Below are 26,056 nucleotides of genomic sequence, written 5' to 3' on the forward strand. Positions count from 1 at the left end.
GGTGTGGGAGTGGGAAAAAATATTGAAAGACAGAAATTGAGAGACAGAACGAGAGGGAGGGTGACCGATAGACTTTTAGGCCATTTTGGATGATATACTTAGAATGAGATATTTCTGAGATGACCTTTCTGAACGTATCTTAAATATTTGAAGTTAAAAAGAAATTAAAGCAGAGTAATGACCACTGATACTCCTAGACTGGAACCCTCAACTTTTAGTTTGAGGGCCTGAGAACTTAACCACTAGACCACAGGTGTCGACCTGCTCTCTACTGTCCAGGCTTGTCTATGACATTCTAGCCATGCATTCTGATGGCAAAAAAGCATACATGTTCCATTAGTAGGAAGGTTTAATATTCACAGCAGGAGTAAATAAACAGACACAAAGCCATGAGATACCAGGATTTCAACCTTCAGAGTGAAAGTCCAAGTGCAATCCCAGTAGGCCACAAGTGACTCTGTTCTATTCTACAGTAAAACATACCTATAACATTCAAACCAAACAACCTGCTAGAGTGATGCTTAGAAGTCATTCAACCCTGCCAACTACCATGCATCAGGGGTTAGAATAATCTGGGGTGTTCCTCTATTTCCTGAGGAGTATTAGGACCTCAGGCTCCACAGCATTAACAGTGATACTGTTGTTGTGCTTGGAGAGTGATTCTGATCACTTTTGATTTAATTATTAACAAGCATGACTTAGCATCCCACGGAAGGATGTTTGCTCTAGCGAAGCGCTGCTCTGCATTTGGAAAATATATTGCAAAATAAAATGTAGTGTGCCATACTGAGCATATTACATGACATGCCAGTCACTCGCAGTATAAATCACAAAAAATAATATCTGAGCCTGGCATTCTGCTGTCATCAGCCAAGCTTGAATCCAGGGGTGGCTCCTTGCCTGGCACCCGCCCCACTGTGATCATGCTGGACCACAGAGGCATTGGACAGGCAGGGAAGCTTTGTTTTTTCTTGCCCTACTGCACTGCTGCAATTTCTTTCAATATATCATGCCCCAGCGGGCCCCAGGATTTTTGTAGGAGATCTGGCAGCCAGAGCCCCCCTCCACAACTGAAAGTCATGCTCAACTTCAAGAGTGTGTTGCAGCAGGAGAATATCAGGGTGACAGTGGCTATTACTGTAACCAGCAAACAATAATTGCCAGTGTACTAAGGTAAATGAAATCACTAATGGTATTATATGAGTACATTGTTGACTAGATGTAATGAATTCTGGGCCTTTGCCACATCAGCCTGTCCTCGAGGCACACATGATCATGGAACATTTAGCCAACACTAGAATTGGCAATTACCAGCTGGCCCTTAGCCCTCGCACGCTATCACCCCTGTCATTATCTCAATGCTTCTGACGGAGATGCATAAAGCTGTGCAACGTTTGAGTTGTTCAGACTAAATAAACTAGCAGCATTTTTCAAAACCACAGTCTGAGCAGTTTTGTTTTTAATTATTGCATTTTCCCCCGAATAACTGCATTGAGTACAAAGTTGAGAATGAGACACTCACGCACTGATTCAAATTATTTTTCCTTTAAGTGTGGGTGGTATATGCTGCCTGAGTCTAGAGCACACATTCAATTTATTCAGTTACCGCGCAGCCTGGGGGGCCTCAGTGTGCCAGTGAGCACAGTATTAACTCTGAGCAGAAACTCCCACAGATTGGACCCCTTGTGTGCAATAAGTCTGAGGTTTTATATTGCGAGAACCTGAACATTTTTGGTTTCTTTTTGGCACATAAAGTTTATTAAATGATTTTCCCAGAATCAGAGGAGGTTGAGTCAGGATCAGGATTCAAGCCTAATTCAACAGTTTCAGTCAGTAGCTGCTGCTGGAAGGCCACATCTCCTCAATGATGCAGAAGACACCCCTGAACAAATGAATGTGTTTACAGTGGATAGAAATATAGTAACTCAACTGCAATAGGCACCATGGCTGTAAGGTTATCAGCAAAGCCTTTGACTGGTAATTTACGAGTCTTGTGTCTGCCAGTGGGACCAGTAGCATAACGGAAATTGAGGGGGCCCCTCTGCAGATTACATGAAGGGGCCCCCCACAGACTCAATCAGAACCCAGGGTACTGTGATGAGGGGACCCCTGGAGCTCAGCCCCCCCTGCATCTTGGGGGCTGCAGGCCCCAAGTTACTCCACTGAGTGGGACTGATTGCAGACTAGAAAATTGTTTCTTCTTGTTTGCTAATTCTCCTGCATGAGAAAGCAATGCTTTTAAATTCATTCTAGGGCCACAATCATTTCCAAGACAAAACTGTCACATAATGAATTTATTTAGCTACCCTATAGTCACACCTCTACTGTGTGCCTTGCAGGTGTTTTAAGCTACACAAAAAAGGGTTAATACTTGAAATTCACCAAACTGCATGATAACAATCCCTTCAATTTGCGACAAAGTGGCATTCATAGTGTCACTGTTGTGACAGGGAAATGTCATGCATCACTACAATGAAGCGATGGAAATGTCACACATAAGCAAAATTCAATCTTGACAGCTATGAGTCATTGTATGGTGAGACCATTGCAAAACAAATTTTTCTCTCTCTCTTCCATCCCATTATGGGATGGAAGAGAGAGAGAGTGACAGAACTGAAAGGGGAGCTGGAAGGTCCATGCAGTCGTAGCTGGCTCCCTGCACCCTGTGGGAGCCGGCAGTGCTCCCCCAAGCAGTGAGCTACTTCAAACAGCAGATCCCTGCTTACAATGTTGTCATCTGTCTTCTTTGCATGCCTACTTGCGTGCAATGAAGACAGATGAAAACTCTGCTTTCTGCGAGTGAGAGCTGTTTGTCATCTATCACTTGCAGAAATCAGAGTTTGTTTGCTTCTGCACAAATTTGTAAAGAAGCTCAGGGGAGGTGTTGGTCCTGGGGCCTGCACTGGGGGTGTGCACCCCCCTGAACAGATTTGTAATGAATCCCTGGGAAGGTGACGTCCCGGGGTCTGCAGGGGTCTGAACTGGACCCCCTTCATTTTTTTTCTATTTTAGCCCTGGGGAAGAGTGGGCTCCGGGGCTGTGGGGGGACTGAATGGTCTGCACTTTTTTTTTTTTTACACTCTTTGCAGCAAATTCACAAATTTCACAGATTTGCAGCAACATTTAAAAAAAAAATGCTTTTTTGCCCTGATGGGGTCCCAATGGGACCCCAGCACCAGAACTAAGGGGTCTGCGTGTCTCTACTCTGGCTCCTTTTCTTTTTTTTTTACAATTTTTTGAGGGACTCAGTTGAGACCCAAGAATCCTACCAACACCTCCTGGTTGACGTGTTGGCAGCCAATCAGAGCTGTGCATTTCCCTGCACAACCTCTTCATTATTTGTGAAGTTGTTGCAGCCAGAGAGATACAAATTTGGATTTCCTCAAATTTCTCAAAAACTACTGAACGGATTTACACCAAATAAGTGAAAGCACAATGTGCATACCAAAAGCTAGCTTTCTACCAAATGTGGTGTTATTCCGTCCAGTGGTTCGGGCTGTAGTCACGTCTAAAAGTCTGACAGGAATGAACATGGGAAATGCAACTTCTTGACCCCCCTTTTTTCTTTGCTCCTGCTTGATGGATCACCCCAAAAAATTCCACGAGCAAAAAGAATCACCAGGGTGCTTTTTTTTTTTACATTTCATGAAGATTTGTACAGTGGTGCAGAAAGATTTAGGCAAGTCAACACAAGCTTTTTGTATGGAAACATGGGCCTAACTATAACGACCTAGTGCCCACCATTATGTTATATATATATATATATATATATATATATATATATATATATATATATATATATGTGTATATATATATATATATATATATATGTATATATATATATATATATATATGTATGTGTGTGTGTATGGAGTTTTTGGGGTACATAATAATATGTAAAATACGGTGGCATGGATTTCCTTCATGTGTCGGTAGATTGCATCTATATACTTTCCATTCTGGCTTTAAGTATTGAGCCAACCTATATTAGAATATTCTTTTTCTCTCTCTCTACTTATTCTCTATTTTCTTGTTCACTAGAAGAAGGCCCTAATGTGTCAATGATGCTCGATATACTTGCATGTGATATTGGCATCAGCTGCCTTATGGTGCTTGCGCTGTTGAGTTTTGAGGTTTGGGCAAGATGTTAATGTAAAGATGTGTGGCGCTTGTGATACTGGGCACAGAATTCAGGGAATATACAATATTTGAGAAATGAATAAAAAGATAGAGTTGTTCCTACCTGAAGATGTGCAATGTGGTACTACAGTATAGCTATTGGTAATCTACTCCTGATGGTAAGGGTGCCAAATGGGAATTCCCCCTTATTCCTTCTGTTTGTGTTTTTGCACTGTGCGAGAGTATAGCCCCACGACATCTACACACCTTGTACACAGAATAAAGACTACTGTGTGCTGCATGCCCTGCTTGCACTTTTTTTAAGGGAACATCTAAAATTGAAAACATCACTCTTGTAGAAGAAAGGGAAAGTGGCATTCAACACTGGTGATGCCTACTGTGCCCCAACCCCTCTGGCCTTGATGCAACAATTCTGTGTGTGAAAACGAATAATGATATACAATCCTGTGTTCCAACCATACTTGCTATATGCACATGTAACGTTTGTGTTTTCCTGACCTTTGGGGTTACCATTTGTTTGGTGAAATTGTTTGTGTGTAAACTGTTAGAGTGTCATTGTTTAATATTTGGATGCTGATTTCTTTTATAATGGTGCTAGTAAATGAAATTCACAGGGCTATCCAATTGCAACTTTCTGTTCTTACTTACTAAGGCCCAGTTTTGTGTCAAAAAAATGAGTGCCGGCTAACGCCATTCTGAAGCGCCATGCGGGCGCCGTATTTATTGAATGACGTTAGCCGGCGTTAGCCGCCGGCGCCGTCTGGTGTGCGTTAAAAAAAAGCGACGTACACCAGGCAGCGCCGGCGTAGGGGGAAAATGGAGTATGGGCGTCCAAAAATGTTGCAAGTCAGGCTGAGGCAAAAAAATCGCCTCAACCCGATTTGCGCCATTTTTTTTTCACTCCCAACCCCCATTGAAATGACTCCTGTCTTAGCAAAGACAGGAGTCATGCCCCCTTGCCCAATGGCCATGCCCAGGGAACTTATGTCCCCTGGGCATGGTCATTGGGCATAGTGGCATGTAGGGGGGCACAAATCAGGCCCCCCTATGCCACAAAAAAATTATTAAAAAAATACTTACCTAAACTTACCTCAATGTCCCTGGGGTGGGTCCCTCCATCCTTGGGTGTCCTCCTGGGGTGGGCAAGGGTGGCAGGGGGTGTCCCTGGGGGCAGGGGAGGGCACCTCTGGGCTCATTCTGAGCCCACAGGTCCCTTAACGCCTGCCCTGACCCAGGCGTTAAAATCCGGCGCTAATGCGGGTTTTTTAGACCCGCCCACTCCCGGGCGTCATTTTTGCCCGGGAGTATAAATACGACGCATATGCATCGGAGTCATTTTTTAAGACGGGAACGCCTACCTTGCATATCATTAACGCAAGGAAGGTGTTCACGCAAAAAAATGGCGCTAACTCCAAGAACTTTGGCGCTAGACGCGTCTAACGCCAAAGTATAAATATGGAGTTAGTTTTGCGTCAAATTTGCGTGGAAAAAACGACACAAATTCGGCGCAAACGGAGTATAAATATGCCCCTAAATGCCTCAGTGATGACCTGACAGATGACTTTAGAAAAACGACAGTAACAAAATGTTAGTTTAACATTATCAGTAAATTTCTAATGTTATTTCTGAATGAATGTCCTGTCTTGCAAATACAGTATAAGAGGAAGACTTGGTGCATTGCTTTTGCAATGATGGTTGGCTATTAACTTTAATGGTAATGTGTTTTCTAAATTGAACCACTTTCTATTCTTTTTCATGTACAGTTAGAAAAGTTTATGTTGCAAATGTTGCATCAAGCGGCTGCTGGAAGAAGAGCACATTTTTTTCTCTGTGTACAATTTTATGTAATGTTTCAATATACCTTTTTTCTTTCAAAGTGATGCAGTTGTGGACAAAGGATGGAGCCTTCCCCCACATACTTAGACTGGGTTTTCTTTTCTTAATTTAAAAATGGTTTAGATACCTATGTCTCCTAGCACCAATGCAGCCTCACCTAGTTGAGTTATAGGTTTCCAGTGTAGTACAAGCATGGGTAATAATGACTCTGCCCTTGATAAATGATATGTGAATAAGAATGTATTATTACTGTCCTGACCACATTTAGTTGAAACAAATTGCCCCACTAACGGTGATGTTGTATCTTAGATGCCTTATGATTCTTCTGCTTTTACTATTAGTTACACCTCACATGTGGTACAATAGCCGGTGGAATCAGGTGTGCATAAAGAGCATGGGGTGAACTGATTGATTTACCTGATAAAACTGTTAGCTGTTTCTTTCAAAGTTTGACTTATTAACACCATTGGATCACGATTTACCTTTATAAGGCTTTGTTTTAAGACTTCTGCAACAATTACAATGAACTAGAGACATTCTCTGAATCAGAACAGAGAATTAGGAAAGGACTCACAATGAACGTTCCTATGCAGTCTCCCAACTGGAATAGCTTGCAGGGGATCTTAGTTCCTCCAACTCCTCAAGATTGGAAATCAATGTGAGGCAGGAACACAAAACAGGCAGCCCAGAGCTGTAGCGCAGGGTCTCGCTGGATATGCATGCATGAACCCTGAGCAGTTGGCCCACTCCCCTTACTCACAGTACCTTGTGAGTGTCTGGACAGCCGTGTGAAGATGTCCTCAGTTGCTGCATCTGTGCCTGGCACAGCGCTGTGGTTCAGAGTATTGGGCCTTGCTTGACACATGCAATGCAGAGCTTAGTGATCAAAGACGTGCTACACACTCTAGCTTTGGTGAATGAGCAGTGCTTGGCATGTGCTGACTTAGGTGCACAAAGAGATGCTTGACACATGTTAACTCTGGTGCACTAAGAGGCACTTGGCACATGCTGGTCAGATGGACCGCGTTGTGCACTTGGAGCAGTCAGGTACATGATCCCCGTTGAGACACACTGCTACCGGACCCACTGGTGGCAGAGTCCCATGATAGTGGGGCACAGTTGAAACTTTTGATGGCCCTGAGATTTCCAACAGGCGGCAAGGCAACAAGCCCTTGGAGTTACTTGAGTTGTCATTAGAGGTTGTAGAGAAGGAGTAGTCAATTTCAATTTAGTTATTTATTTATGTGTTGGAACCCTAAACGAGTTCCACATAATAAAACAAGCTCCGACATGCAGAGATGAACATGGCATAAAATATAAAAATACACAAATCATTAAACAACTGCCTGACATGTACATGTAATAATGATATAATAAAATAAGAAGAAGAGCGGTTTCATCAATTGATCTCACACAATTGTTGCTTCCCTGAACCTCGGATCATATCACCTCTCTCCCATATCTTCCTTCAACTAAATGAAAAGAACCATATGCTTCTTAAAACAAATGTAAAAATCATTAAAAAAACTTAAAAACTCTTTAACAAAACAATTCATTTGGAGGGGAGTACAAGACTTGGAGAATTTCCGGTGCCGACATCAGAGAGAACTGAAAAAAGATGGGTCTTAGCCATTTACGCCGATATAGGGTAAGGGAAGGACAAACAAATAGAACATGATTTAGGTCTTGAGTTTCGGCATAGCAGAAGTTGCACTCTTTAGTTGAACCGTACCATTTTGCCAACAATACATTTAAAGGTAACAATTGCAGAGCCAACCAAAACCGCCTCACCCCATGCAGTAAGTTCCAGTTTACAGAAGGTTGTGCTTTTTTTGCTATTAAGGATTTTGATAAAATCAAGAACGTTCTCCTTTTTGCACAGCTCTCTAGGTCCAATCGATGACTTAAGGACCAAGTTGCCTGTTTTAGGCCCCTTTTCAATTGTGGGGAAGGAATAGCCAAGACATGCTAGAAATCTACTTTGAGCATTTCTAGGGCGTATGTAAGATTCTTAGAGAAGGTACGCCTGAAGGTATTATTTTCTGCAAAGACTTGTTTTTGCAGTAAGGCCCTCAGCGTATAATCCTCTGCTTTCATGAGAAAAGAGTCCGACCCTGGGCAAACACACTTCTTAAGCCCGATTCTAGCCTTAGGACAGCCACCGAAACAGCTGTATTTACAGATAAAACCTTTCTGAGGATCTTGCCCTCCTGAAGATTCAGAAACCACCATTTGGAGGACTTTATGAATTCCTAACCATAGAGAAGAGAAACGGGGATCTTAGCTCAGTAAACCACTAGGAGATGGGGGAAATGTCTTCTTCCTGTGGCCATATACAATGCCCCCAAACCTCTTGCTTGAGCATCAGCTTTAGATTTATTAGAGGTGATGTGGGCTATGTCACTAAGATTCTCGCATACAATTTTCCCTAAAAAGGTACACGGATTCACGATTTCCAGCATTTGGTTATCTAGTACCAAAAGGAAATTGGAAAATGTCGCTCTCTTGTTGCCTTGGAAGTGCAAAACCTTGCTCTTTGAAACATTAATCTTTAAAACGTGGACTCAGAGAACTGTGACAAAGATTTAAGATGCTTCTGTAGGCCATAAAGGGGTAAGATCAAAAAAAATAATATCATCCCCATACAGTAAACAACAAACTGCGCATCCGCCCAATTGAGAGGGAAAACCCTGACTTTCAGATAAAAGGGAGGGCAAATCCGAGATGTATAAAGAAAGAGCAAGGGAGCCAAAAAGCAACCCTGCTTTAATCCATTCAGAGTAGGCATCTTGGGCGATTAGCCTCTATCCATCCCCAAGAGGATTCTGCACCAGGTTGAGGAGTGGAAAGCAATCAATAGCTCAAGAAGGATGGGAGGAATACCCAGAGTGGCCAGTTTTCCCCATAAGAGAGCTCTATACACTTTATCAAACACTGTTGAGAAATCAATAAAAGCGTTGTAAACAGCTCTGCCTCATAATTTCACATATTTTTCTGTGATGATTTGTAGCAGTGCAGTATTGTTTTTTGTGTCATGATTGCGCCTGAACCCCGCTTGCTCAAAAGGGATAATATTATTCCCCTCTGCCCAATCAGTGAGTCTCGAAAGCACACATTTTGCAAAGATTTTTCCTACTGCATATAGAAGGGCGATCTGAAGATAATTAGTTGGGCAAGTGTGGTCACCCTGCTTAAATAGAGGTATAATAATGCTCCCAGTTCATGAGGGAGGGATACATCAAGAAATAAAGCACCTATGAAAAACCACATATAAGATATTACTCCAGGGACCAATATCTTGTTTTACTATGGAAATGGACACATTATTAGGGCCTATTGCAGCAGAGAAATGCATAGAGCGAATAGCTTGTTCTGTCTCTTTTCATGACGGGAAGGAGGTGGGATACAGTTCCTAACTTTTAAGGGGCCGCAAAAATACCACCCCTTTTGAGGCACACAGGAAGACAATGAATTCGGACCACTGGGTAGTAGATATGGCGATGGGAGAAGATTGGATCCTAGTTCCACACCCCTCCGCTACCCGGGCCCAGAAACGTCTAACTTGACCCCTTACTTCTGCTTCTCTAAGAAGAATCCAAAGTTTGTTATAGGCGTTTATTGCTATGCGTAGCTTCATACGCGTCCTTCTCCTTTTTAGGAGAGCCACCCTGGCATTTCTTATGGATGAATAGTCTAGATACTGAGCCCAAACCAAGCTGTTTATTTCCCTATTGAAAGAGAGAAGAGGACACAAAATAATCCTCTGGGTACTTTTGGAGATGTTCAGGGGAGAGTTAATTAGCAACTGAGACATACATTTTGTAACATTATTCAGTTTTTCCCCTCTCACGTATCCAAGACTGCAACCACAGAATCCATTGGCTCCCAAACACCTAATAATCTTCTAATATCCCACTTGGTCCTACCTGTCTTTTTATCAAAGACTGGGATTACCCCATCCAACTCCTGAGCCCCGGACATTAACAGATTCAAATCTAATGAAAAGGAGATGATCACTAACCAAAGTGTTCATAAATTTTAAATCAACTAACAAGGAGAAAGTGTTATACCCCAATATCACATAATCTAAGATTGCCTTTCCCCCTGGAGCAAGGTGGGTATAAGAGGTAGGAGAGTCAGAAGGAGATCTCCCATTAGCGATAATGCAGTCACTTTCATTAAGGAGATTAAGCAAGAGTTTCCCTCTTTTATTTGTTCTAATCTAGGAAGGGAAGAGGCAAGCTGGAATTCGCAGGGCTGCCTCTCTCACAATCTTGCGAACTTGTAAAATGGCATGGTTAGATATCTTACAGTTTAGGTCACCTACCAAAACTATAAATGGGGGAGACTCACTAGCAAATGCATTTTTATGTGAGCAAATACTTTTTGTATCAAAACATCATGATGCGAATCAGGCGGGATGTAAGCGTTTATCTATAACGAAGAGGTGAAACCTATATTGGTTTACAACTGGAGAGAAGCAGCCATAAAAAGGTTACTGGGGTCTTTAAAAGATTCAAAATTCCACTTAAGTCTAGTTTACAGCAGACAGGCCCCACCTCCCTTGGCATGCCCCCACCTAGACAGGGTAGCCTTGCAATCAATAACATAATAATCATCACACAATAGATCTCTATCGGACCATGTCTCCTGAAGGCAAATCATATTGGGTTTTAGGGATTTAAGGGACAATAACTTTTCCTTCACATATTTTATCCCTGCTATATTCCAGGAGATAATATTTAGGCCTGCGCTAGTTAAAGTAGCTGGATAGAGGTCTGGACCCCTGTGCCTGAGACAAGACACCAAGGATCCAACTCCACCCATCCAGATCAGAGACGCTTTGGTCAGGAAGAGCCTGTATCTCCCGCACAAACACCTGTCTGTCATTTCTAACTAATGAGACTTTAGGGGCCTGCATGTCCACCCTAGACCTAAACTCATGATCGCCAGGCTGATTGTATAGCTTAGATACTGGATAGCAGTCTGTGGTCCAATAAAATATTTCTTCACCACCCCTCTTATCGCCCTCCCCAGTAAGGCAAGAGCCAGGAAAAGGAACCAAATCAATGCCCCAGCATTGCAGATAGTCAGCATTTTGGAGGACCAAGTTCATCACACGCTTACAGTAAAATGTAATCCTTAATTTACAGCCTTCATCATAGTCTAATAATGAAACCTGAGCAATGTCATCACTTTGAATCGAGTTCAGTGCGTTAGAGTCTGAAAAGCAATTTAACATAGTGGATCTATTCAAAATTAGGTCAACATCAAAAAGGGGGATACAATCTAAAGTGAGAGAGGACCCATAGTGACCCCCTGCACTGGGAACCTCCATCCAAGGAGCATCCTTAATATCTCCTGTAGGCCTCAAAGGCAAGAATACTGGAGCTGTTGGGTTCAGTACAGGAGACCACCCAAGAGCAAGGTGTGGGGGGAGCGTCCTCCTGGGATCCCACCCATGCTCCATTGGAAGTGGCAAAGTTGGTAAAGTTGGCCCTGGAGACGGGCAAGGCTTCATAATAAGTTGAGCAATCGAATTTGAAGGCTCCAGACAAGCTTGTGAGGAATCACTTATCTGGGGAAAATGTACTTATCTTCTGTTTTTTTTACTGAACCTTTGGGTCGGCTTTTTTGAGATTAACTCACTGTTAAGGGCCTTCCTCTTACATTTCTTGTTTTTCTTATAATTTCCTTACACTCTTATTGCAGAAGACTGCCTATGCGTGGAGCCTTTCTTGCGGTTAGATCGAAATTGGAAGATTGGAACTATTTCCTGGGCAGCAGGGTTAACATTTTCCTCTTGCTTACCATCTTGTGGTAAATCGAAGATAAATCTGATAAAGTCCACTGGACTATCCTGCGGAGACCTCTTATCAAGTCGTTTATTTCTGTGAGGTTTAGCGGTTTGAGTACTTGCCTTAGCTCTGGAGCGCCTACTAGGAGAGGTCTGTTCTGTTCTTTTGTGGACAATAATGTCAATGGTGCCACTGATTGTGCCTCACAAGGGTCTATGAGCAGATGCCTAATTTTGTGGTCTTTAGTCAGCTCCTTCAAAATAGCTGTTACTGATTCAAGGATACAGTCTGATCCACCTACAAATTTCTCCACCAATTTTAGGATATAAGAGAGCAGATCATCCGAGCTATTCAAGGAGGCGGAGAGCCTAACCTACTGATCTGGGGGCTGACTAGGCAATACATTACTTGGCTCATGGGCTAAGCTCGTGGAAAGATGAGAATAGACAGACTCATGTATAGAGGTAGGACTATTGAACAGTTGTAGACCTTTGGAAAGGGGTGAAGGCATAGGTCCCCCGGAAGGCTCACCAGAAGGTGAGGAGTGGTCATTTACCATACACCCGTATTTACTACAGAAATTTAAGTTCAAATCAGCTGGGGTAAACTCATGAAGGTCATTAACCGAAGAGTCTGTGGTCTCTAACTGAGCACCGGGCTCTTGAGGTGCTAACGTGAACTGCTCTTGCAGTGGAGAATTAGCAAACAACAGGTGGAGGGAGAGGGAGGGGAGAGGAGGCTACATTCCAGGCAGGGTTGGCCTTTCTGAGAACCCTGAGTATGCTCCATGGTTACTGAAGGAGAGAACCGTGAGACTTGCTCCTCCAAGACCTCCGTGTCCCCCCCTGAACTGATCTCCACTTGCCAAACATCTCTTAAGGCCTTTTTTGACGAGGATTCATTTGACTCCAAACCCTCAGTCGGGTCAACAGACATGTCGCTCTTCAACTCTGCCGGAAAGATTTACCTTTCTCCCAGAAGGAAAATAGTTGGATCTGACCTTTTAACTGAATAGCCGAGATGCCTTTATTTCTAAGAGGGTTAGATCTAGTTTTTACACAGGACCTTCCAGACAACAAACGTCCAGAGTGGAGTTTCTTTAAGGTCATAGTTTTCTCCTCGGAGATCCTCCAAGGTCAAAGGTAAGGTAGAACGGGTAAATCAAGTGGGTGCCTCAACTCAGGCTTAGAGACATGAAGGTCTGTAAAGAGTACGACTTACAGGTAGTGACCACTGCCTCAGCACAATTATTGAGCGCCGCCCCAACCTCTGCCTCTCTACTGCTCTATTCTGATTTTAAACAGCATAGGCAGGGGGAACAAGCACGCTCCAAAGTACTCTGCTGTAAAACCAAGCAATATTGTACTGCCACTGTTGAGTGTTGTAAAACTGTGAGGTGATGAGTGGGGCGACTATGAAGCTCAGGTGGACTTCTACTTCCTGTGTCCTCTCTGCCCTCTGCACTCTGTCCTCCTTTTTATCAGCCAGCCAGCAAGTCATCCTGCTGCGTGGATTCCAAAATGGGCCGCAGCGAGACCCCTAAGGTTCAGCGGGGTAAGTGAGGGTCAGCAAGAGCAGCAAGTGCAGGATAAATCTGTGATGTGCTGGGGTGCGCTACAGTGCTCACCGGTATCAATATGGCCGGCCCCAGGTCCGAGGCCAAAGCTGTGTTGTGCATAGCGGGCTCGGAGCCCTGGGGCTTAGAGTGGGACTCACCGGTCCGATGCACTCGTCTTGGCTCAGCAGGTAGGCAAGCAGGCAGGTTTTTGGCAGGCTTTTGGTGGTCAGCTTTTTAATTTCAATTCAGCTCTGGCCTCCGCTAGGTCGCAGGGCCAGGGGCCAGGCTCCAGGATGGCCGGGTGGCTGGAAAAGAGGTCGACGGACAATCCCCTGCTCCCGCCGTTGCTCTACTGCTCTACTGCTCCACGCGTGGCTGATGCCATGCTCCACTCGGCCCTGCCGCTTGGCCCAAACTCCGTCCACTCTCAGCACGCTCATCCGTCTGTAGATAAAACCAGAGAACTATGCCAGACTGAAGAAACAACTGCAGGAGTAGTCCTTCTCACTTCATGAGACAACAGGCAGCAGACCAACACAGCAGAGCACATTGCAAAGGGGCAGTCCGTCATAACAGCACCGCTATCAGCAGGCTTCAGGCCAACACAGCAGAGAGAGTAGCAAAGGGGTACATCCTCCTAGCAGCACAGCGACCAGCAAACAGTAGGCCAACACAGCTGAACAAATAGCAAAGTGACAGTCCCTCTTGGAAGCCCAGCTCCCCTTCTTGGCAGAGCCTCCTCCGGACCCAAAAGTGAACTGGCAATGATTGGGGTTTGGGGTCCAGTTCTTTTACCAAAATGTGCCTTTGAAGTGTGGGTACTTCAAAGGAGTCCTTTGAAGATAACACGTTCCATTCCCTTCCATGGCTCCAGGCACTCTACAGAGGGTATGCTGCCCTTTGTGTGTGGAGAGGCACAGTCCTATTCAGTTGTAGGTGTCAGCTCCTCCCATCTAGCCCAGGAAGACCCATCAGGAAGGTGATGGACCATAAGGATACAAATATCTCACTTGGAGTCCCTTTTTGTGGGACTGTCTAGAAGGGATGCACAAAGCCCAAGTGGCATCTACCTCAGGCATATATTCAGACTCAAGCAGAGGCACAGAATGGTTAAAATAAGAATATACCAACTTTCTATAAGTGGCATTTTCAGACCTACGATTTAAATCCGACTTCACCAGAAGGTGTGATTTTAAGTTGAGACACCAAAGTCCATATTTCTATCTCTTTCCATATTGAAATTACACACAGTGCACTTTACTAGGCACTTACAAGTAAATGAATTATGCCAGTTATGGATAAGCCAATGTTAACATGTTGGAAATCCAAAGTGCCTGAACTTTAGCAGTGGTTAGCAGTGGTAAAGTGCACAGAATCCTCAAAGGCAGCAAAAATGAGTCAGAAAAACTGGAGGTCAGAGTGCAAAAAGTTAGGGGGAACCACACCAAGGAAGCCAGGTCTAACAGGGTTTAAAGATACTTCAGTCTTGATTGGCATAAAATGTACAGACTGTACCTCTCTGTGACATGGTTGGGGATCATTATTGTTCATGTAACTGTGTTACTTTTGATGAAACCAATTAAAATGACTTTAGAAAAATAAAGAATGTTCATCTGCTTTCTGAGTCTATTACACAGCTTCCACTGTATTTCTTTGAGGCTGTCTCTATTATGTATTTGTATGTAAGGAACAGAATGTTGAACTTTTATTTTACCTATGTAATGTGCACTGCAATACTCAACTGCTTGCAAGTGAAATGGCTTAAAGCAGAAGTAGCTCCCACCCATTGCACTGTTCATTATCTCACTTGGACAGAGCCTGTTGGGCTTGGCTGAACACTCTGAAGGCCCCAGGGGTGGCCCCTCCATTAGGGCGGAGGAGCATTGCTCCCCTGCCAGCAGCGGCAGCTGCAAACCTTTACAAGGAAACAATAATAAACAGTGTTTATTATCATTTCTTTATAAAGGGGTGGGAACACGGGGGTGACGAGGAGTGAGGGGGAGTGCACATCACTCCCCCACAGAGTGCATGTGTGTTGGGCCGGCCAAACACTCATGCGCAATAGGCTCTCTCCAGCCCAGCAACACAGTTGGAGTGAGCCTGCACTTTCTCTCAGTCTGCCTGGGAGCACCCTGGCTGGGCTCTGAGCAGCGTCAGGATTGGCCACAGGGCAGGATGTGAGCCTGTGCCTGCCTGCAGCGATGGAGGAGAGCAGTGGCATGATGGAGAAGGTGTTTGTTTATTATTTTTTTTTGTAATTTAATTTTTATTGCTACTGGACACCCCTCCACCTCTCCCCCCTGCGCCACCCCTTTCACCCATCGCGGGCCGCAACTGCCTGGCCCGCTTGTGAAATTTTTTGTCACTTCACCACCCCCTTCACAGTTAGGCATCCTATTAATTCAAGAAGATTGAATCCTCTTGTGCAAATGATCAAAGGAATACAATTTTATTCATAGTTAATGAAGACCTTCTCCATAACACACCTGCATGTAGGCAACACTACCGCAGTATTATCAACAGAAAGTACAAGTTTTGTTAGTCATGGGTTTAGTGATTTAGTAAAAATTTTACATAAAATGTGATTCGTTTTCTATAAAGGAATCTCAGTGTAAACATCAGCGAGTCATATGAGGAATTTACAATAAACAATACTCTTATGGGACGGAAATGCCCCAGCGCTCTAAGTTATGACCTCCATATTATCTGCAGCACATTATCTAAGTAAATCTAAATCACATTTGTTCAATATGAGTAGAAGATACTGCGCTCTGGAAGGTACAAGTGTATGCTCATGTATATATATATATATATATATATATATAAACCCTTGAACATACTTTTTCCACACGTCACACACAACCAATACGTTGAACAGAAGGATTATGCTTTCATTTTTTACTTACTGCGATTGTATAGGCACAGAAAAATTAGTCGCACTGTGAATATTTACAAGAGATTGTTTGTGAATGCATGCTGGAAACTCCAGTTAATCACTTCACAGTTTCAGTAGCAGGCTTGAAAATTATAAATACATAACACAGCACTTCTTCCATTTAACTTGCATTAACATTAAACGAATGCTTAAAGTGCCTGGTGCTGTTTGTTCTTCAACACTAATATAACAGCATGTTTCACCCTTTGTTATAAAACGTTATTTTAGCAGAATCATTATTTAGACGTTAATGAAATGATATTATGCAAACACTAACGTTTTTGAGCTCCAATTGACTGTAAGATGTTTCAATTTTTTTGGAAACAACACATTTGTCTTTCCGCTGGTTCTTTCTGTATTCGCATATTTAAGAACACGTTACACAACTTTCTTTCAAAGACAGTTTGACCCCGACACGCAGGATAAATGTAAACATCCTGGGGGCGAACCGCAATGGTTGGTTTTTATTCCCCATCTTAATTTTGAAGGGATTGAAATTGATTGGAGCTGAATTTACGAATGATGTGGTCTGCGGTTCATTGTAGAGCTGACGACTACACACATATTCCTGTTTGAATGAGCAATGCATCTTCCTATGGTGTGCACTAACTCTCTGCACATGAGCCGTTGTTAAGATGGCGCTGGTCATTTATTTTGGAGAATTGTAGCCTTTAAGAACGTTGAAAAGGCGACTGCATTGCTAGAAACTCCAGTAGGATGTACTACACCTTTGGTATTCAATATGCAAAATCCAACCTGCTCCTCATTTGCTAAGTAAGTAAACGAAGCACATGAAATGCGTGTCATGGTTTGGTGTGTGGTAGGCTGACGGGAAATGAACTTAAAGCAGGTGAATCCTAGCATAATGCAGGCTGTTACAAAATATGCATTGCATTGTAGACGATATACATCCAATTACTGAGTATGCACAACACAGCACAGCAAACAGGGTACCAAGAGTAAGCAGTGCTTTCACCCACCACACTCTTATAGTGTGCGTTTTTCTCCCACAATGTATGAAGGAGCCAGGGCTCTTCATATCTGCATAACACCACCACCCTTTGTGTTACTCAGGCCGATATTTATCAATGTTTCAGGAAGGGGCACCTTTTTGCGCAGAAACAATCCTCGCAGGTGAGAGAGAGTAGTTCATATAATCTATATTAGCATGAAATGTTTATGAACTAATGTGTGATAATGCCGCATAGAAACTGTATTAGTATATTTTGCTAAACGTGCACTTGATATGTGACCACGGGGAGTGGCCGCCATTGTATACAGGGACTAATAAAAATCACTAATGTTCTGTTAAAGAATGGTTTTGTACTAATTATTAATGATTATGTTATTAAAGTTTTGCTAAATAAATCTTGTAGGCCTTAGTTAGCATGAGTCGAGGCCTAGCTGCCTGGCTCTCATATTAAATGAGTTTTCTAAACGTGCAGTGTGCTGACTCGCAAAAGGACATGAACTCTTTTTTTCTTCAAACTAGAAGCTGAATGTAACTATAGTAGATCCGTTCCCATGAAATTCATATTGCTTGTAGAAATGTAATAGCTAAAATGCAACAGTTTAGATAAGTATAATGTACAAGGTCGTTCAAACCGGTACAGACTATGGAGCTACTGACCAAAGATGTGCAAAGAAATTACAGAAGGATGAAATCATACCGGACATGCTACCTCTGAAGACGTCAATCATAATGGCCAATAAACTGCTTGTGAATTAATGTGGGGTGAAAGATTTAATGACATAATCTGTTTTTAATTGGCTAAAGATAGTGGGGTGTAATATTTGCCTAATCAAGTTTTAGGGGAATATACAACGAAAAGGGGATAAAAACCCCTGTCACCAGGAAGTGAATTAGAATCAGGGAGCAATAGACCAGGAGAGATTTGGTTAGGGAAATGCTATTGATTTGATCAAGAAACGTTGTCACTCTGTTTGGTGATTTATTGGTTTTACTTGAACCATCCTCTTCTTTAGATTGCCCATTTACACTTTACCTCCTTATGAGGGAAGTGCCCCGTTTTTCCCCGTGAGCTGAGTCTCTGACTGATGGCGAATCAACTGATGTCCTGAAGACGAAGACTGGACCTGGGTGCTGAGCCAAACCTTGGAGGGTAACTATGACAATGAAATTGTGATTTGTCTGTTTGCTTTTCCTTTCTAGGTACCAACTCAACTGATTACTTTGACAGAGACCATAGTTAGACGTTTTTCCAAATTGGTGTTCAAAATTGTTTTGCATGAAGCCCAACATGCTAATGCTAATCAGTGGTTAGGACAGGGGTTCACTATACCGACGCAAATAGACAAATGACTGAATCTATGCTTTGTTGAACTGACGTATTAATGACACTCTGCTGAAGTTGATTTATGTTGACGCTGTGCTATGCTCTAATAATTGCGTTCCTTGCTTTCATGAAGTCTTATTCTAGTTGCCAAATTATGACCATGATATTGAGTGCTTTGTTTCTGAAATTAACACACTTGCGCTTAGAATTGTAATCAATAGGGAATAAACCTCATACGATTTTTACTAAACTTGTGTGGTTATTCATGACTGCAAGGTCATGTGGTGTCTTATGTTTATTAATGTCTGTGACTAAAGTGAAATGAGTTATTGTGATAAATATTGATGACATTATTGATGTATTGATTGACATGTTGATTAGCTATCTCGTCCTAAGGTGTCTCTCAACTGGGTCAAAAGATTTATTGGCCTAAAACGAGTCCTGATGTGTAATAAATTATCAGAGAGGGACGCGTTACCACAGGCATTTTACTCTTTCTAATTGTGCTGCAGAATGCAGCACATTTAGAGAGAGAAAACTGAGAGGATAAAAATATCTCTCCTTATTGGCCCTCTGGAGGAGAGATGTACAGTTCTGATTCATTCACAGGTCAACCAGTGTTGATAAATCTGGGAATGTGTTGGAATACATGAGTGAATGCATGGGAACCCCCACGCTCCACTGACGCCTCCCTGCCTCAGAGTAATGCAAAGCAGCAATCTGTGCTGTCATGGGTCACTCCAGATTTATCAAGCCATGTAGGTGGCCTTGCCTGGCTTGATTAATCTCATTTAGGTTTTGCATTGCCTTTGTGTCACATTGTGTTAATAAAAATGGGACTGGATGCCAGATTTAAGAAAAGTGGTGCAGCACCCAGTGCAGCACCCCTTTTCTTGTGCCCCATAGCACCCCCCCCTAGCGCCACCATGTGTCCACCGTATTTAAGATATGGCGCACCATGGCAGTAGTTAGGGAACTAGCTTCAGCATTTTTTACGCTAGTTTGGAGCTTTGCAGGATTATCATAAAAAATATTGATGCTAATACTGCAAAGCCCATTGAGACCCATTGTAAACAATTGTGTGCCTCCTTTTAATGCCTTCTCTGAGCAGGCCTTAAAAGTGCCAAAACAAATGATGCAAAGAAATCTCTTAGATTTCTTTGTGCCATTTTTTCGCCCCCCCAATGGGGAATCACCCTTTGCATGCATTATGCCCTGACACAGGCATAATGTAGTGCAAAGGGTTACAAAGTGGCACAATGTATGCATTGTGCCACTTTGTAAATTTAGCACACAGATTTTGGCCTCTTTGGGCCATATTAGTGTTAACAAATGACACTAATATGGTGCGAGGAGGCACTAGGGGCTCTTAAATCTGCCCCTATATCCTTCCACTGGCCTAGTAACATCCATTGGTAGAAAAGTCAGACAGGAAGGACAACAGCTGAGGATGTAATGATTTGTTTTCTGGCAGCTGGAGTTCTGTCATGGTTTACAAAGGACCTGTTGGAATGACTTATTAGTAACTAGAGGCCAAGGCCTGATTCAGAGTTTGGAGAACTAGTTGATTAATATCCACCCTCTGTATTAAAAGTACATTATATTCAATGTATCTGATAATATGGTGGACGGATTTGGATTGTGATGGAGTAACCAGTCTGCCAGACTCTAAATTTAGCCCCCCTTTTTTTTTGTACTGCATATCCCTGTGTAAAGATAGGGTTCCTGATTGCAGGGCTGCACCTGGCTACCGAGCCCAAGCAGGTCTCCTGAAATAAGAAAAAAAAATAAACTTGCTCATCTCCGAATTTTTCAGAATGTCTTTCGCTCACTCCTGGAAGCCACACTGAGGCCCATATTTATACTTGTTGATGCAAAACTGCGCAAACGCAGTTTTGTGTTAAAACGTTTAGCACTGGCTTGTGCCATTCCTCAACACCATCCCTGCGCCATATTTATACTATGATGCACAATGGCACTAAGAAATGGTTAGAGCAAAAAACCATGACGTTAACCCTTGCGCCGTGTTGTAAGACAAAATTAAGTTAATGCTGCAAAAGTGACTCAAACCTGTTTTGTGGCACGTAAACGTGTTGCAAACGGATTTGCACCATTTTAACACCGCATTTGCATCAATTTTTGATGCACAAGCAGGGAAGAGTGCAATTAAAAGGGAAGATGGAAGCAGCAGGCCAGGAAAGACCCCAGGGTGACCCCATACACCCAGACACCAGCCAGGAAGATACACAGAAGTCCCAGGAGAAGGAAAAGAAAAAGAGAAAGTGTTGGTGAGGAGAAGCACGACATCCTTGTCAGAGAGGTGATGGAGCACCAATACCAGCTCTTCATCACCTCCAAATTGCCAATTGGTAAGAGAGAGGTGAAGTGAACTGTCACTGAGTATAAGAAATGCTGGCATGATTACAGGCGTAGAACTAAGGAGAAAATGGGCAGGAACAGAAAAGCAGCCCTTCACACTGAAGGTGGAAGTCCAGCACCATAGGAGGGCCTGGATGAGATAGAGGAGATGGTTGCAGCGGTTATCCCAGAAGTCACAGCAATGCAAGGGCAGGGCAGTGCAGACTTCCAACAACCACTACAAATGCAGGGTAAGTTGCATAGGGGACAAAACTGCTAATTGTAGGAATGCCAGAAGGGGGGAGGCACATAGGACACACTCAATGCATGCTAAAGGATTGCAGTGGGACACATTGCCCATGAATCAAGATGCACTATCCACACACAAGCAACATATGTACACATGCCTTGGTTGTGCTATGCACCACCACACATACACAACCTGGATATACGTCAATCACCAGGGCTGTACACCAACATGTACATATGCAGGACATTGGGGGAAGGCACGTCTAATTACTGTGTCTGTGGCTTTGACATCACAACACCCCTTGCATATAGCCAAACCCACTCTACCTACACAACTTAGACATCATAGAAAATAGGTTAATACCATTCCTGGGGTCACGTCATGGTGGTGTCTCTTGCAGGAATACTGCCATGTCCAATTGCCGAATCACATGTGTGCTGAATCTTACAGCACACATTGAAATGGCACCTTAGCTAACATTAGTTGTACATGCGCACAAAAAGACACCACCCTGCACATATACAATACATCCCCTCAAGGTAGCCACTTCTTCATCATGCTGCATCAGTGCCTGTCTGGGTGTAGGGAGAACTAATCTGTGCAGCTCCAAGGGGGAATTGCAGGGTAGTCCTGTATCACAGTAAACATGGCACTTCCCTGCATATCTAACCTGGTGCAGTGTTGAGCTACACATATTGATGCTGATCAGAACTGTGCCACTAGAGAAAAATGTGCACCAGATATTGCAATCTGTAGAACACAACACATACAGGGTGAACCCACAACAACTCTGATACAACCATATGAGCCACATAGGAATGGGGACACAATCACACAAATACAACATATGGTGTATGTCTGTGAATATTATGGTGCACATTATCACATTGATGGCCCGGGGGATGGCTCACAGGCAAGTCCAGCATTGGTAAGGCTGCCAGTGCAGTCTTCCCTCCACAGTTGGCATTACGAGTTTCACGCTGGGAATAGCGGGTGGAAACCTTGTCTCCTCATGTCAGCTCTGTGGGGAAGTCACCACAACATTGTTGCTGGATCAAATAGAGCCAGTGGCAATCATGGGATGCATTGGGAGTGGCAGTACACGCTGCACTTTTCAGGCAGTGGATAGCGAAAAAAGGGCCTGGTCATTGGGGCCCATGCACTGCCCATGCCAGGTGCATGGGCAGTGCAGGGGCACACCACACCCCATTACCACCAACCTTTACATGGTGGTTGGACCACCATGCAAAGGCTGGTGGGAAAGTGGTTTCTTAATCTGGAAGGCAGTGCTGATTGCAATGCTGGCCTGGTGTTATAAGACAAGTGGCATTGCCAGTCTGTTAGCTGGTGGCAACCTGGCAGTGTCAGGCCATTGGCCCATGGGCATTCACCATGGTCCACATGTGCCTGTTTCACCTGCACTGTTGGCGGTGGTCAGATTGCCTATGTTACTCTAAGGTTCATATGACTGCCCGACTTGTAATGAGAGCCCATGTGTGCACTTGTATATCTAGCTGCAATCTCTTCATCTAACTAGCTAGAAGCCCTGATCAAAGTTGAACATACTTTGACTGGCTATGTCAATAATTTAGTGGCATCAGGCACTGTCATGTACAAAATGCTGTTCACATAAAAAATAATACCAATGCCGTCCATCCCTGGGTCCACCCCTGTGCCAGTGTTAAATTAGCTGCCACAATGCTGCATTCCTTGCACCACAGTGCAAAGATGGCTGCGTTGAGGGGAAGATCATAGTTGTGTTGGAATGAGCACCTTCCAGCACAACCAGAAACAGAAATGTCAATCTGCTAGGTCCATGTGTGCTGTGAAATGCAGCACACATACACAAATTTTAACATGAGGAGCAATCAAAGTAAACTTCATCATTGCGCCTTGGTAATGCCATCCCTGGGTTGGTGTAAGATATTGATGCCACCTCATGTGTATGAAAACATGTAAATCTGGGACAGAGGCAAAATGCAATGTGTGTTGGTGTGGCTTGACCACCCCAACAGCCATTGCAAGGCTCTCCGATGCAAACTGATGCATGGGAAGGGGCTGTAATTACAAGGTGGTGTCAAACCACTATAAGGGAATAAATCACACCTTGTAAATATGACGCAGCCCATTGTGCCACCTGAGCTTCCCTTTATGTGATGTTCAGGTGGGGCAAAGATCTGATAAATAGCACCCATAATGTACATGAACAACGTTTGGGCTCTGAGTTGTCACGGAGCCTCCAATACCAATTCAATGATGTGCCATGCAAACCCCCGCAACATAGAAATATTGATTTTACACCATCTCATTGCAGAGGATGATGGCTCTCCTGCCGACCTACCTGCCCTGGATTGCACTGATGGCCCAGATGTCCAGCTGACAACCATCAGCCAACAGACTCTCCAGGATGTCCTGGGATCCCTCCAGACACCACCTCCAATTGCAAGGAAGACACCCAATGTTGCGGGCTCCCCAGATGACCCACCCAACACCCAAAATATACTACCTGCCAGTACTAACACCGCTCAGGACTTCGAGGACCCAGAGACAAGCTTCCAGAGGGCAGTGGTAGGAGTCCAATGGGAAATGGCCAAGCAGGTGCGGGTGGGGATGAAGACCATGGCAGGCAGCCTAGAGGGAGTGTGCATGTGCCTTGTGACAACTAATGAAAACACAGCTTCCATCCGAGGCACACACTCCCCACTGCGTGGAGTCCAGCAGTGTCTGGCTGACATAGCTGCTGCCATGAGGGAGAGGCCACAACAACTGCCCTCCCAAACTGGCATCAGCATGACATACAACAGGCTGGAGTCCATTCAGTGTTAAGTGGCCTCCCTCAGGGAAGACACAGCCGCCTACCACTGCGATGTTGCAGCTATATTGAAAAATCAGCAGTTCCTCCTTGCTGCAGTGATGCCTTATGTCTTACCACCAATGGCAGCTGCCAGGAGCTTGTACTCCACATCTTTAGACCCTCTACTGTGTGTAGCCCCCTCGCTCTACCTCTCCATCACCACCACCAACTGGACTGGAGGCACCACACTCAGCAGAGGATGAAGATGTGGAAGAAATTAATTTCACTCAGAAAAGTAGCCAGTAGCACCTGCCTGTTCCACATGGCCAGTTTTTTCCATAGTTCTGGGCTTAAGATCTTGTCAGTGTTGTCACAGTAGGATATTTGCACTCTTCACCCACCCACTGTTGACTTGTCTGCTATGGACTGTCATTGTCTCTCACTTACCAATTGTCAATTTTTGTTCCTCCACATTTAACAGTACTCCGAAGCATGTCTCAAGACATGTCCCTCAACCCTGGACTTGTACTGTGTCACAAATAGCTGGGTTTCACAAATTGGTCTCTGACCTAGACATTGAAAATATCTCACTTTCACACTTCCACTTGTAAATAAACACAATGTACACATTTAGGGGCATATTTATACTTTGTTTGCACTGAAATAGCATGCTTTTTTTTAATGCCATTTAAGCGCAAACTTAACTCCATATTTATATTTTGCCGCTAGACCCGTCAAGCGTCAAAATATTGGCGTCTAAGTCATTTTTTGCCTCCAGAAAACTACCTTGCATCAATGAGATGCAAGGTAGGTGTTCCCTGGAAAAAAATGACATTAAGGCCCTTGTGCCTTATTTATCCACCCGTGCAACAAATGTGCACAGGAGGGAGGTGGGCCTAAATAATGGCACTAAGCTTGCTTAGCGCCATTATTTCATGCCTGGGTCAGGGCAGGCGTTAGGGTACATGTGGACTCATTTCCATTGTGGAACACCATAGAATGAGTCCACAGGTGCCCTCCCCAGGCCGCATGGACACCCCCACCCACACCAGAGGGGCAGCGAAGGATGGGGAACCCCTTCCCAGGTAAGTACAGGTAAGTAAAGGTACGTATGTTCAGTTTTTTTTTTTAAATGCCATAGGGGGGCAGAAATGGGCCCCCATACATGGCACAGGGTGCAATGGCCATGCCCAGTGGGCCCTTGGCCATTGGGCAGTGGGCATGACTCCCGCCTTTTCTAAGGCAGGAGTCATGTGGCATGGTAGGTTTAGCACCATAAAATGACACAAATCTGGTTAGAGTCATATTTTTTTACTCTAACCAGCCTAACGTAATTTTTTTGTGCTAAACACCCATCTCCCATTCCGCCACCCCCACACGGCTAATGTCAATTTATTTCACGCTAGCCCACCCTTTGTGCCGGATCCTGGAAAGGTGCAAGCCGGCACTATACTTTTTGACGCAAATCTGCGTTAGCACATGTTTGCATCAAAAAGTATAAATCAGGGCCATTTAATATGTCTATGTCTACTGTGATCCATCTACTCAGCTAAATGATTATAATGTGTTAATCCATGTAATTGGTCACAGAATATCAATACATGAGTGAAGGACTGTGGGGGCGCAAAGCCACACACAAGGATCCTAACATGACAAATGTGTATGATGGTGTCATCTCCTAGAAGCAATTCACTGAGGGCCATATTTATACTTTTTGACGCACAACTGCGCCGACGCAGTTGTGCGTCAAAAATTTTAACGCCGGCTAACGCCATTCCAAAGCGCCATGCTTGCGCCTTATTTATGGAATGACGTTAGCCGGCGCAGCTGACTGGTGTGCGTCAAAAAAAATGACCCACACCAGGCAGCGCCGGCGTAGAGGAAAATGGAGCTTGGGCGTCAAAAAATGGGGCAAGTCAGGTCTGAGGCAAAATATTAGCCTCAACCCGATTTGCGCCATTTTTTTTTACTCCCAACCCCCATTGAAATGACTCCTGTCTTAGCACAGACAGGAGTCATGCCCCCTTGACCAATGGCCATGCCCAGGGGACTTATGTCCCCTGGGCATGGTCATTGGGCATAGTGGCATG

The sequence above is a fragment of the Pleurodeles waltl genome, chromosome 8 (assembly GCF_031143425.1).
Source record: "Pleurodeles waltl isolate 20211129_DDA chromosome 8, aPleWal1.hap1.20221129, whole genome shotgun sequence".
NCBI classification, from domain to species: domain Eukaryota; kingdom Metazoa; phylum Chordata; class Amphibia; order Caudata; family Salamandridae; genus Pleurodeles; species Pleurodeles waltl.